The sequence below is a fragment of the Bos taurus genome, chromosome 3 (genome assembly GCF_002263795.3).
Source record: "Bos taurus isolate L1 Dominette 01449 registration number 42190680 breed Hereford chromosome 3, ARS-UCD2.0, whole genome shotgun sequence".
Taxonomy (NCBI): Eukaryota; Metazoa; Chordata; class Mammalia; order Artiodactyla; family Bovidae; genus Bos; species Bos taurus.
Genome location: NC_037330.1, coordinates 4247110 through 4260633, shown reverse-complemented (window position 1 = coordinate 4260633; position 13524 = coordinate 4247110). Strand labels below are relative to the sequence as shown.

At 46.4% G+C, this 13524-nt stretch overlaps 1 protein-coding gene across 6 annotated transcripts in view; it reads left to right on the top strand.

The window, feature by feature from the left end:
- PBX1 (PBX homeobox 1) overlaps nt 1-13524 on the top strand; it is a 335322-nt gene that overhangs the window by 220382 nt on the left and 101416 nt on the right. The gene's annotated exons all lie outside the window — the stretch shown is intronic.

Here is a 13524-nt window from a genome sequence, read left to right as displayed (position 1 = left end):
GACTGGAGGTGGTTGTGATGCAGAGAGAAGGCCCTGGATGTGAGTCTGCTGCATAACTAGTTGTGTGCCCTTCTGAGTCCCCTGCGCATCCATTCCCCCATCTGAATAAAGGGGTAATGATACCCCATAGTGTTCAGGTGAGAATATAAGCAAATGAGCTTATTTTGGGCAAGTTGCTTTGCAAAGTTTCATTCTCACACAAGAAAATATCCTGTTTCCACATCTCCCATGCATTTATCCACACACCTATTTGATCACTTTGATTCTATTATCAGCTGATGCTTCTCTTTCTCCCACCAGTCTGCAGACTTCTCTCATTTCTGGTCGAGTCTCCCCAGCTGAAATAGGATCCAGTAGAGAGTAGATACTCAGCATATGTTTGTTGAGTGAATGCTTGACCAAGAGACCATCCTGGGTCCTTGTCGGGGTGGCAGTGTTGGTGAAATTGTGCAGGCCAGCAACACTTTGTGCAGGCTAAGAGATTTTTATTTTGACGGAGCTGTAAGGCTGTCACTAAACATAAGTGGACATGACTAGTCTGGCACAGTCAGAGTGCCACTGGAAAGCAAGCAGCCTGGAAAGAAAAAAGCAAAGTTGGCTTCTGAGATTACTCTGTGTCTGTTACCCCAAAGAACATGAGCCCCTGTGAGGGTTCCGATGAACTGGGGACAGCCGGGGTCTTCTCTCTGTCCTGCCGGGACTTACTGGGCAGTCAGCCCTCTGCAGCAGTGTCCTCAGCAAAACAGATGCAATTTGCCAGTGACGTACCATCACTAAGGGGCCTGAGAAAGGGCCACGCTAACATCCGCCTGGTGGAACAGTTGAGAGATATTTTGTGGGTTGGAGAGATGTCAGCTCATTCAGTGGAGGAGGAAACAAGATACCTCTTCAGATAAATATAGTAAGAATCACAGTAAATAAGGCCCAGCCTCAGGGAGGCAGATCTTTAAAGGAAAATTAAGATCCCCATCATCTGTCTCTCTGTCAACCATTGATGTATTTAGTGAGCGCCTCATGGAGCTAAATGCTTTTTGATGAGGATAGTTGTGATGACCACCTTACCTCCCCACAGGGGGAGGGCTCCTTCTGTGTGAGAGTTCTTGGTGAGGGGTTGTGGGCGGGGCTCTATCTCTGGCACACAGAAAGAAAGAATGGTCCAGGGAAACCTTCTCTCCCCTTTCCCAAATGTCCTGGTTTTACCAGGATGTAAACACAAGCAGAGGCAAATACCGACAAGCAAAAGCCCGACTGAAAATCGGAGCCTAATCGTTCCCATCTGCTCCAGTGCTGCTTCCCCTTTCTGCCTGCCAGGATGTGTGCTGCAGACGCTAAGTAGCACATTATTTTCGATAAGTTGCAATCATTTACTTGAAATCTACTTCTCCTTTAAGATGTCCCCCTGGAAACTTGAATCGGCATTTGAGAAGCCCTTTTCAGGGTGGAATTTGAATGCTTGCACTCAAGTTCAAGAAAAGTTAAGCCTATTTGATGGACAGGTGTTTTATGTTTTTGAGATTTCAGCCACATGGACCCTAGTGGGAAGAGGGGACACTGTGGAGCACAGCCTGGGAGCTCAGAGCCACCATGCAGCTCATTCCCTAAGGAAAGGCACAGGTGCTGAGATGGGAAGGACTGGAAATGATGGCTCCATGGATTCTTACCTGAGGCAGAAACATCACAAGCCAAGGCCTCTCTTGGTCCCCCTGCGATGTTTCCCTGTTATGCTGAGACAGGACTGGTAGTGACTGAGGTGGGTTTTGCAACCTGGAGCCCATCGTCTCAATGCCCTGCCCTCATGCCACCAGCACTTCTTGTTCAGCACCTTCATTCTCTTGCCCAGGATGAGACTCTAGACATAGCAAGCATCCTGTCCTCCCATCCAGCCTTCTCTCAGTCAAAGACTTAATGCTTTCTGAGGCCCAAACTCAGGAACGTTTGAACAGCAGCAAAAACCTCGTGCCTCTCCTGCCGCCTTTTTGCCGGCAGATTCTGCAGCCCCCGGTGTCTGAGAATGACTCTGGTGACTCATTAGCACCAAGACTTGTGCTTGGGGTGGTTTTTGTAATGAGTGGTGATGGATTACCCACATGTTTTCCCGGAAGGACGCTGACTGAGCTTGTGTGCGTTTGTGAGATGATGGTCCGGGGTCACAGATGGTGTTTGTGCTCATGGAAAAAGGAAAGCCAATTGGCAGTTGTTTGGAATGGACCTGGGGTGCCCAGAAATCAACCCAGTGTCTTTCTGCTGGGGAATTTCTGGGGTGCCCAGAAATCAACCCAGTGTCTTTCTGCTGGGGAATTTCTGCTACCACTAAAGTGAGTGGAGGTGATTTCTTCTTTAAATGGGTCATGCTGAGGTTTTCTCTCCTCCAATGTCCCTCTTCCACTCCTCTGGAACTGGCAGATCTAACGGGCCAATGAGAGTACAAACATTGTTGTACTATAGTGTAAGGAAATACACAAATACAAGCTGTATACAGGTGGGTAAGTTCCAACAGCCTACAGTCATCTGTTAGAACTTGTTCTCACATATTGCTCCTTCTCTTATCTTTAGCTCCAGGATGACAGTTTAGCCTGTCTTAGCTTTCTTCTGTTCAAGACTGTGTCTCTTCGCTTCCTTCATCACAGAGGCAGCAGAGTGCTCTTGGCTACTTTCCACATGCAGGCAGCCCTCACCACCCACCTCTCCCTCCTGGTTTGAGCTATCCTCCCCCAGGCCACCCAGCACCCTGACCAGGAGACCTGTTGTTGCCATGCTCCCTCACTCCAGACTGCCCACGTCTCTCACTTCTGCTAAGAGCCTACGTGGCACCCAAGAGAGACCCCTCTCATAATCAAGCCTTTTTCTATCTGTTGTAAACCTTTTCTTTTCTTTCTTTCTTTCTTTTTTTTTTTTTGTATGAAGAAATTCTCTCCAGTGGCTACTCAGGTGTTTCTGTGACTTGTCTCTGGTTATTAAACCTGCCTCTTTCTAATTTTCTCTGTAACACTCTACCCAGCATGAAATCACTCTGCCTTCTAGAGTTCATTCTTTCTTTTTTAAAGAATATATTAGCTTAGATTGGTTAGTCTGCCAAACACAAATAAAACAAAAACCTCCCCAAATCCCAAGATAAATTGGCTTAAACAAAATGCAAGTTTATTTCTCTCTTACTTTCATATAGCCTGAAGGTGACCACAGGCTGGTCTCTAGGATATGAGGACTTCTATCTGGTTTTTCTCCCTGCTGTGGCTTATATTCCCCAGGTCAACTCATGGTCCAGAGTGGCCGCCAGAGCCCCAGCTCTTATATCCATGTTCCAGCTAGCAAAAAGAAAGGAGAGAGGGGAAAGAAAGACATTCCTTCTTTAAGGATAGAGTTTTATATCTTATTTCCATTCATCTATCACTAACCAGAATTTTGTCACTGGAGATATGACTACATTTAACTGCAAGGGAAGCTGGAAGGTATCTTTCCTCCTATAACCATGACTTAACCAAAAATCAATGTTCTGTGTCCATGGAAAGGGATGGGTTGGAAGAAACCAAAAGATCATCCTTTTTCTTCAACTTTGCACTGAAACTCTCTGTCAGGCCCTTTCTTAAGCTGTTTCCTCTCCTATGTCCCATATAGGAGAGAGACACATGCCCTCATCACACCTCATGTCTCAGGGTAAATATTAGCATAGTTAATACACACATTTACTTGGAATGATCTTATTATCAGTGTCAGTTGAAGTCACATGGTGGTCCTGAGATTCAGTGAGTCCTTCCCATCCTCTGATAGATTCCAAGGCATTGTGTTCCAAATGGAGGGAGAAGTGGAAGGACCAAGTTAAAGAGGCCGAAGGGATGGAGCCAGTCCGAGTGTTGCGCTCATTTCCTGGTTCTGGACCCTGTGTCCGACCCTAGTGGAGCTCGCTCTTTGCCAACTGCGATGTCGTCCCTGTCTGTCCTTGGTCAGACACCTCTGTGGCTGTCATCTGGCAGAGGTGTCCTTTTACTCCTGTTAGATAGTAAGCCTCCTCTTGCAGGATGAAGGTGGACTGTTAATCATAGCATATGCGTTCTGTAATTTGTGAAAATGGAAATAATCTCAGAGTGAGTTAAGACTAAGTTATCGCTATCTTTGGTAAGGCCCCCTCAAAATCAACAGTACGGTGTATTAGGAATCCTGCCACTGAATTATTCTGTGATTTTCAAAACTGGAAGCATTTTTGTGGGAACAAAATGCTCTTTATTTAAAATTTAGTTCTGATGAAATCATTTGGAAGGTTGGAGGAAAAAAACAGTTCTGCTGTAATGGAGCTTGGAAATATGCACAAGAAAATTTTGCTAGTCACTAGGAGCCGGAAAAGCTTTCTCTGTCCTGACACAGTGGAATGATGTCAAGAAGTTAAGATCACACATCATACAAAGGGAGCAGTATCCAATTACCTTTTAATATTTTGAGTGTGGGGTTGCTCTATGTCCCAGCAGAAAGGATGACATGAGGTCTGAATCCCACCCAAGAGTCAAAACTGAAATACACTTCCTCAAACCTCCATCGTGAATAGAGTTGCTATTCCCTTCTGGTTATAATGTATTTACTTTTTAATGGAAACTTGAAAGCAGCCATTAAAGAGGATGTCCAGGCTAGCTTGTCTGACATAAGGTGAGATTGCCTCAGAGCTGAGCAGCTCCCCGAAGGGTCTTTTCAGTCTTCCAGAAGGACTGCATCTTCCAGTGCGCTCTGCCAGGTCAGCAGGCTTTCTGGCTAAGGAAGATTGGAGCCGGGGGCTCTCATAAACTGGGGACATATTGGGCTTCAGAGGAAGTAGGGTTCTTATCATGCTTGGGAGAAGAACAGCAAGAAAGGTACATAAAGAGGGGGAAAAGAGTGAAAAAAGAAGACATTTTGATATTCATTCTTTGAGCTGAGAATCGATTCCCTGGGCTTGATGATGTCAGTCTGAGTTTGCCTAGAAGCGCAGCACAGTGAGGTAGCGGGGTGTGTGTGTGTGCTCACTGACTTAGCCTGGTGTGGGTATATGTGTCTATACTAACTGATTTAGCCTGCTGTGGGTGTGTGTGTGTGTATACTCATCGACTTAGCCTGGTGTGTGTGTGTGTACTCACTGACTTAGCCTGGTGTGTGTGTGTGTGTACTCACTGACTTAGCCTTGTGTGTGTGTGTGTATACTCATTGACTTAGCCTGGTTCCTTCCGCTTTGCTGATTTCTTTCATATAAAAAACAAACTCTTAACTCGGAATCTGTCTTGCTTTCTTATTCTTCCCAAAGGGACCTTTATCAATGGGATTGATGTAGATTTAACCAACTATTGAAAGCTAACCAGTTACCAAGCACGGACATGTGCTTTTGTAAAAATAAACCTATTTAATCCTTTAATGAGAGTCAAGCTGTGGTTGATATTATTTACTGTCAGGTGATAAAGAAACTGAGCTTAAGGAAGGCAAGGCCGTGCAGTGGGAGCCTCGGACTCTGCTCTGTACCCGTGTTCTTCCTTCCTGCCATGTTGTGGAGCTCACGGAAGAGGGCTGAGGCCCATCCTTGCCCTTTGGGAGGATGCTGAATTCTGATGGGAGAGGAAATCTGTCAAGAATTAGCACTTGCCAGCAATGTGCTAGGTGCCTAATTGATGTTATCATCTGAATCCAAGAGAACGGTGAGAAGCTCTCTTGCTTTCCCCATGGTGTCACTTCCTTGAGAAACTAGCATTGTAGAGAGAAGCTTGCATCTCTGGGATTGCACAGCAAGCTGCCAACCAGTGGCTCTCAATTTCTCACACATTTTATACACAACTGAGTAGGAAACCATTTCTTGCATCGCAGGCTACCATTGCCGTCCTGGCTTCTTGCACCCTGCGCTGGCCCTCCCCGGGAGCTGTTCTTCTCTCACACCTCCAGGCATGGTAGTCCAGGCCAAGGCTGCTGTGATGTCACACCCTCCTCCCAACTTCTGCAGCCATTCTTGAAGCCAAGGGTGTCCCTCAGCAGCAGTCCAAGCTAAAGTTACTAAGGACCAATGCCCCCTCACCCGGGCAGCCGGTGCCCATCCAGGAAGGCAGGAGTCTGCTGCCCAGCACATGAGCCTGCTCTCTGCCAGCTGGCCTAGGAGGCTCCATGTGCCAAGCAGGGGACATGTGATCGGGATCCGTGCCCGAGTGTTTCCTGGGAAGTAGAAAATGCATGTGACCAGAGCCACTGCAGCCTGGCTCAGAAAGAGAGATGACAAGAAAAAGTACGGTACGTTTCTCTAAAGAAAACCCCCAAATATAAACAACAACAGCAAAAACTCTAAAACCATCTCAAGAGTGTCATATATTTTTATGTTTACCTTCTGCCCTAAAACTTTTCATAAAGCCCTGAACATAGTAGTAGTGGGTAAATAAGAAGACATGAATGTATCCTTAAGGTCGTTTCTGGACCACAGTTTATTTTGCAGTTCAGCACCGTGCTTGGCACTATAAGAGATGCTCGGTGAATATTTGCAGGATACCGTGCTTCTTGGTATTGACTGACTAAAGCCCTCGAGTCCTGTTGCTTGGTTTACCTGCCTAACAAACCAAGGAAGGTTGAAAGGGCTAGAAGACATCTTATCTTTATGTCTAAAGACCTGGTGATGCCATAAGAAAGCCTAGACCCACGGATCCCAGCCTGGATGTCCCTGAGCATCTCAAGAGCTGGCACACAGTCTAAGCACGGCTTTCACACTTGAAGCCTCCAGGAACTTGGACTTCTCATCTGAGCGGCCTCAGAGATCTCTGCCTGCACTGGATGGTCCCCACTAAGGTGGTCACTGGTTCTTCCATGCTCACCAGAAACTCTGACTGGCAACCATTCTCAGGCTGGCTTGTAAAATTCAAGAAATCAAATTGTCAGTCATTTCCATTTGTTGGATAAACAGACTCTTTTCAAAATGCACAAAACACCTTTTTCATCAAACAAACGAGAAGGTTGGTACTGGAAAATATCAGGACACAATACCTTAAGCTTCAAACCACTGACATCAGATTTTGGTCCCACCTTTGGGTTCAGAAGAATCAAAATATGTCAGGGTTATTTTGCAGCAGAAGCTTGGAATTTAACGATTTGAGAGTGCAGGTGCTTGTGGGAAATGAAAGAAACTAGAGGAAGGATTAGAGGGTATGTGTCCCCTGGGATTTCTGCTTGCTTTCCACCTACTCTGACAACTTGATGTGCTCACACTGAAGGGACTGGAGGAGTCTAACCCTGGGCTTCTTGGAAATCTCAGCATCCACTCCATTCCCGGCTCCTTCGAGGTGCTCAGTTAGTGATTGGTTTGAGTGAACTGAGCGTTCGTTCCTCAGAGGGCTCCTTTGGGTAACACGGTATGCATAGCCCCTTCCCTGGGGGCCACTGTCAGCCCTCCTAGGAATTCTTCCCCAGATACCAGTCACATGCCAGGCCTTCCCAACACCCAGAGCCTTCGTCATGGATAATGTTGGCTTGCTGGGGACATGCCAGGCTGTGGGTTCTAAGGCTGTAGCTTAATGACAGTGTAGGTTTGTGTGTTTAGCATTTTCAGGCTGATTTGACAGATTTTTGAAGTGGGGTGGAAGATGTGACAGAGGGAAAGGGCCTCTACCAGAAGATAAAGAAAGTGAAAGTGAAGTCGCTCAGTTGTGTCGGACTCTTTGCAACCCCATGGACTGGGGTCCCCAGGCTCCTCTGTCCATGGGATTCTCCAGGCAAGAATACTGGAGTGGGTTGCCATTTCCTTCTCTAGGGGATCTTCCCAACCCGGGGATCGAACCCAGGTCTCCCGCATTGCAGGCAGATACTTTAACCTCTGAGCCACCAGGGAAACTCTGGTCTAAACTGTAACTGGACCAGAGGGAGAAGGAGCGAATATATAAGGAGCTGGCTGCCTTACGAACAGGATCGTTGGAGAGCCCATCCTGCAGCCTTCCCTCCTGCACTCTTTCTCATACATTAGGAGATGCTCAAATAGCTACTCAGTGCCAGAGGCACTGTGAGGTCATAGGGGGATACATAGATGGAGGATAGATCATGACAGCTTTTCAGAAGCTTCACAGCCTTGCTGGCGAGGTGGCCGGTGTGACGGTGGTGGTTCTGAGATGCGCTATGTCTGTGGTGCAGACAGTATTAATACTTGCTTGGTGGCTCAGTGGCAAGGGAGCTCATTTCTAGCTATTATCTGGGTAGGTTTCTTGAGAAAGGCTGAATGGAGATTTGAAATAGGATGAGATTGTGGTAAGTGGATTTTTCTGTCTGAGAGGGGAGAGGGCATTCTATCACATGGCTCAGTGGCTCTAATCAGGATGGTCCTATTGGCAGAAAGAAGTAATTGAAGAAGACCAGCTTTGGAGGAAATTTTAAGGAAATTAAGATGTCAGTAGGAAGAACTTCCTCCCTTCCCCACCTCATGTCTGGTTGTTTTCTGCCTTGCACGTCAGCCACAACCTGAGCATCAAAAGACTGTGTGTGTGTGCGTGTGTGTGTATACATGCCCACATATGCAGAATTGAAAGCACATCCACTCGATTACCACTGGTGACAGAATCTTAATGTTATAGTAGAGGATAAAGTGTATAAGAGTTAAAGACCTAGATTCTAGTTGTGGCTTGTCCCAATTGCTCTGCCTTTGTAATCTTCAGTTATCTGCTATCTAAGTTTGTAATATTACTTCATGTTCTATAAGGTGATGCAATTCATTGTGCACAAGTACTTTCTGAACAAATAAAAGGTCTAACTGTGATATTTTCAGGAAGCAGGCACTTTGCTCTATTTCTAAAAAATGCAAGGACAGCATATTTTTGTCCCGTACTTCTGTCCAAAGTTCTGACCCCCTGGAAGATAGCAGAGCAGGGTTGGGAGGTGAGTCTGGGAGAGCTTCACTATCCCAGCTTTTCTGGTCGTATGTACTGAAGACCAGTTCATAGACTGTGGAAAACCTGCATGGAAGCTCAGTCTTGTGCCTTCAAATCAAGCAAAGAAATTGGCCAGAAAGCATGAGGGCTCCCATCCTGGAAACACCTCATGCCCTTTCCCAAACCACCTGTCTGCTTGCGTGCTAAGTCGCTTCAGTCATGTCCAACTCTTTGCGACCCTTTGGACTGCAGCTCTCCAGGGTCCTCTGTCCACGGGATTCTCCAGGCAAGAATACTGGAGTGGGTTGCCATGCCCTCCTCTAGGGGATCTTCCTGACCCAGGGATCGAACCTGTGTCTCTTATGTCTCCTGCACTGGCAGGCGCCCCCTGGGAAGCCCAGAAGACCCACCTGTCTGTTGACTTTCCATCATCTCTCTCTGTCAGCCCAGCTTTGGGTCCCTGAACGGCTGTCCAAATTTGAAGACGACCCTCTCAGTAGATATGCCCTCTTCCTCTGCTGCCTGCTCCACCCTTGGAAACATGAATCTCAGCAGGGGCATTTCCCCCAGCACTAAAAAAACCTGGGGACTGGAAACAGCCGCCCTCCTAGCACAACCGGTCCTTGGTGAAGAAAGAGTGCCCTCTAGTGGGCTTTGTCTGGAGCTGCTCTAGATCGGTGTCAGGGCTCAGCCAAGGACAAAACAACCCGCTTGCTGCCCTCCTGCCAAGGATCTTGAAGCTGCCTTTGGGTTTGGTTTGTTTTTCTCCGCGTGTGAAGAAACAAAGAAAGAACAGCAGGAGACCAGTTGTGAGAGCAGCCCCGACTGTGCTGTGACAGCCTTCTTATCTTGGGAGGTTCACCAGAGAATTAACCCCAGGGCCAGTGATGGCAGCAAGGTAGATGGTGACATCGGATGCTTTTTAAAGGGCCTGTGACAATTTCTGTATACATCACTCACCTGTCTTGACCGGTCTCTTATATAAGGGGTTAGATTTGTGAGAAGGAAACTCCTTCTTTAAGAATGATTACCGAAAGGGTTAAATATCTTGTTGCGTGACCCTCTTTGCAGAGCAAATCCACTGCAGTTGATTTTATTTTTGGTAATGGAAGTGTACAAATCTCAGTATTAAAATCCTGTATGTACTGGCATAAACAGGGTTTTTTTCCCTTTAAACCTGAGTAAAAGCTGTTGGGCTGGGGAGCAAAGAGGGGAGGAGGCGAGGGAGGCTGCGGGGCTCCCATCAGGGGAGCAGGAACCTGATCACATGTGATGGTTGCTGGATTAGGTAACAGCTCCGCTGGTTGAAATTGGATCTTGGAGGATGAGTGTTAACATCTCTGGTGTCCTGGTGAAAGGTTCATTTGAGACTTGCGTGGTGCCACAGAGATAAAAAAAGGAGCTTTTAAATAATCATTTTGTCTCCTATTTGGCAGAGTGCTGGCTTCAAGCAGTAAATAGGTAGCGTCACTTTGGCTTAGACGTATTGGCCTTTTCATTTATTTATTTAATGTTGGTGGGATTTTTTTTAACTCTCTAGCTGAACAGCCTTCCGTATCAGTGAATCCCAACACCTGTCTTTATAGTGGTACCTTCAGATCCTGCTCCTTTTGGGCAGAGATCGGTCCATGCCGTGTTGTTTACTGGTCCGGGCCTCGTCGCGGCACACATGCATAGCCCAAGACCCTCAGAACCAGAATCTCCTGTGTTAGACAGTGGAAGAGGAAGGTTTTCTTTTGTTTATGTTGCGTGTGTGTGTGTGTGTGTGAGAATAGTTTTGGTGGTGGTGGTTCTGATACATACTCTGAAGTTTCTGTTTTCATAATGATTTGAGTTTAATTTGAGTGGTATAATTTGAAGAGGACTGTTGGGTTTGTTTTTCCTATTTTTTCTGTTCTTTTATTTTTTTCAAATCTCTGGTTTGGAGCCAATTTATGTGTCCTGAACTCTAAGGATTAATGCAAGCAAGGTGTATTTCATTTCTATCACACCTATTCCTTCTTGGCCACATTTGGAAACCTATTAAATTAAATCTTAGTGAATCCAAATTTCTTTTTAAAGAGTATTTGTTTCCAGGATTCATCAAATGATACAAAAGCTAAGCAAAAGGATAACCCTTTCCTGTGTGGGTATGTGTGTTTTTTTGCCCTACTAAATGTCTCCAGTAGTATAGATTAGGGCTTTACCCTCTGCGACTGTCCTGGGACTTCTTTGGTGGGTAGGGGGTTACAGGGTCTCCTTTCAGTGTCCTTGGCAGCTTTAGCATTTCCTTTATTTCATTTAAAAGCAGTTAGATTTTAAGATCAAGAAAAACATTAAGTAGGTAGGTGTGCAGCCTTGGTGTGGACAGTTCATGCTTCCCATGGATTGTTTAAAAGAAAAAGTGAGGCATGGATGTGGGTGCAACTGAGAAGGGCTGGAAAGGGAAAATATTCATTGAAGTAAATACTGGACACATGGGAAGTACTAGTAGTAATGTGACCACCTGGTCACCTACCTCGTACCTGGATGAATCAGTACCAGCACTTTGTTCTGTGTCTGCCTGACTCCTTTTCTGTCTCATTCTTTTCAGAACAAATGGAATTTTGCTAGAGGAATAAGTTAATGGGGTGCGTGAGTTGGTCTCAGGTCCGATCATCCTTACCATCGCCTCAATAAGGCAGTGTGTAGGTAGCCCCAGTAAAGTATATCCTCACGGGTTGATGTTATTCTCTTTTACTTTGCTACACTGTTGAGAGCTGTCAGTGCTGGATCTGTCAGGAAGAATTGTTTGGGAGTGATGAGGAAGAGCCGCTTGGAGGCGTCATGGCCCGGCTCAGATGCCACCAGCCTCAGCATCCTGAGGAGGTTTCCCATTGGCCGAGGTCTGTGGCCTCTTCTGGAGCGTATTGGTCATGGGATTCCAGAGAGTGGATTAGTGTCAAATTTTGCCCCAGTACCAATTTTTTAATGATTAAGTAAAAGTGCCACAATTACCAAATGGCTCAGAGGTGATTCTTTTTTCACTCTTAAATGACCCATAGGTATTTTGTTGATAAAGCAATTAAAATTCATTCGATGAAATTCACTGGGGAAACGTCCATAAACCCCACACACTAATGTCCTCGGCGGGAAGCATTCACTGGGCTGTACAGGTGAGGAAGGAGAGGCCCCAGGGCTCCAACACCATCTGCTTGGGGGGCCACGTTCTTCTCGCCACCACCCCACACCTTTAGGGGCTGGCTGGCATTCAGGAAACGGTTGCAGCATTCATTTCCTTTCTTAAGGAAATCTTTGTTAGTGGTGATATGTTCTTGAAGATTGGAGTAAATAAGTTCAAGGAACTGAATAACATGATTAAATCTTTCTTATTCTGAGACCAGGGGGATGATTTCCCATGTAAGTCTTCTGAGTCTGCAAAAGAAGGATTTCATTGGAAAAATGTCCACAAAATTAAACTCCACAATCCTCTAACCTTTGCTGTCACCAGTATAGCAATTTTATGTTACTGCAGCAGAACATTAAAAATTCAGTTGCAAGAGGAGAGCCTGGGTCCTGAAGTGTGGGCTCTCCCTGTATCCTTCTTTCCTGCCAGCTAACCCCCTTCCCCACAGACTCCTGTTGCCTCCTCCTGTCTTTCCTCACTCCCTCAAGGGGTACGTGTGTCTACCCCGGGCCTTTAAACTGCTGCCCCGGGCCACATGCTTGACTGTCCACTTGACTGCCTCATTCACAGAAGCGATGCTGCCATTTTCCTTTAGCACAGGACTCGGGCTTTCCTTTGAAACAACTTTCAAGGTTGCTTCTTGTCAGACCTGTTAGAAGCCAGGAGCATGTGGGCACAGCCAGCAGTTATGCTGGTATTACAGGTGATGGAATGCCCCGAACGTCTCCATGTCCCCTCGGATTGAGCTCAGATCCACCTTTCCTGTCACAGCCCCGTGGGGCTGCCTTGCTGAGGGTCGAGAGGCGGCTGCACCTGTTCCTGCCCCCGTGGGGCTCACCAGATGTATCCTGGCCAGAAACAGTTCTAGACTCTGTGCTGTGCTGTTGCTCACCAATATATATACCCACCCGGCCCCCTGGACTCTGGCATCTCCACCCCCAGGATTCGAACGAGCAGAGTCTGCTTCTTCTCTGCCTTTAGTTACATCCCTCCTTCCCTACTCTGCCCTCAGTTTTGTTTTGTTTTTAATTAGATACCCTTTTCGTGTTCACTCTCAACAAAGACTTGGCTGCTGACGACTAAACTGGGTTTAGATGAGTGATTTACTTTATGGCGGGTTGTATGGCGGTAGTAAAACGAGACTGCCTAGCTCTTCCACTGGTTTACTAAATCACTTGATCTCTTTCAGTCCAAATCACCCCTTCATGCCCCGCAAATGGTCGTGGGGGGTTAATAAAAAGGAGCCTTTCGTGGAGCCAAGCCTCCTTCATCCTATCCGAACCCCAGCTTCTCTGAATCCCTGAGGCAGCTTGTTTAAAGGACCTCGCCCTTGTTTGTACCAGGACGGAGCTCTTACCACCCGGAATAAACTGATCTCAGTTTTGGAAAATAGAAATCCCTAGTCCAGAGCAGAGGTCTTCACACTTTACTCAAATTAACTGAATTTGCCTGACTTAGGTTATTTTAGAAATGAAAACTTAGGCTGATCCAATATCATAAAGTCAATGAGTGTAAAAACTTTGTAATAACAAACTCACAGAAAAT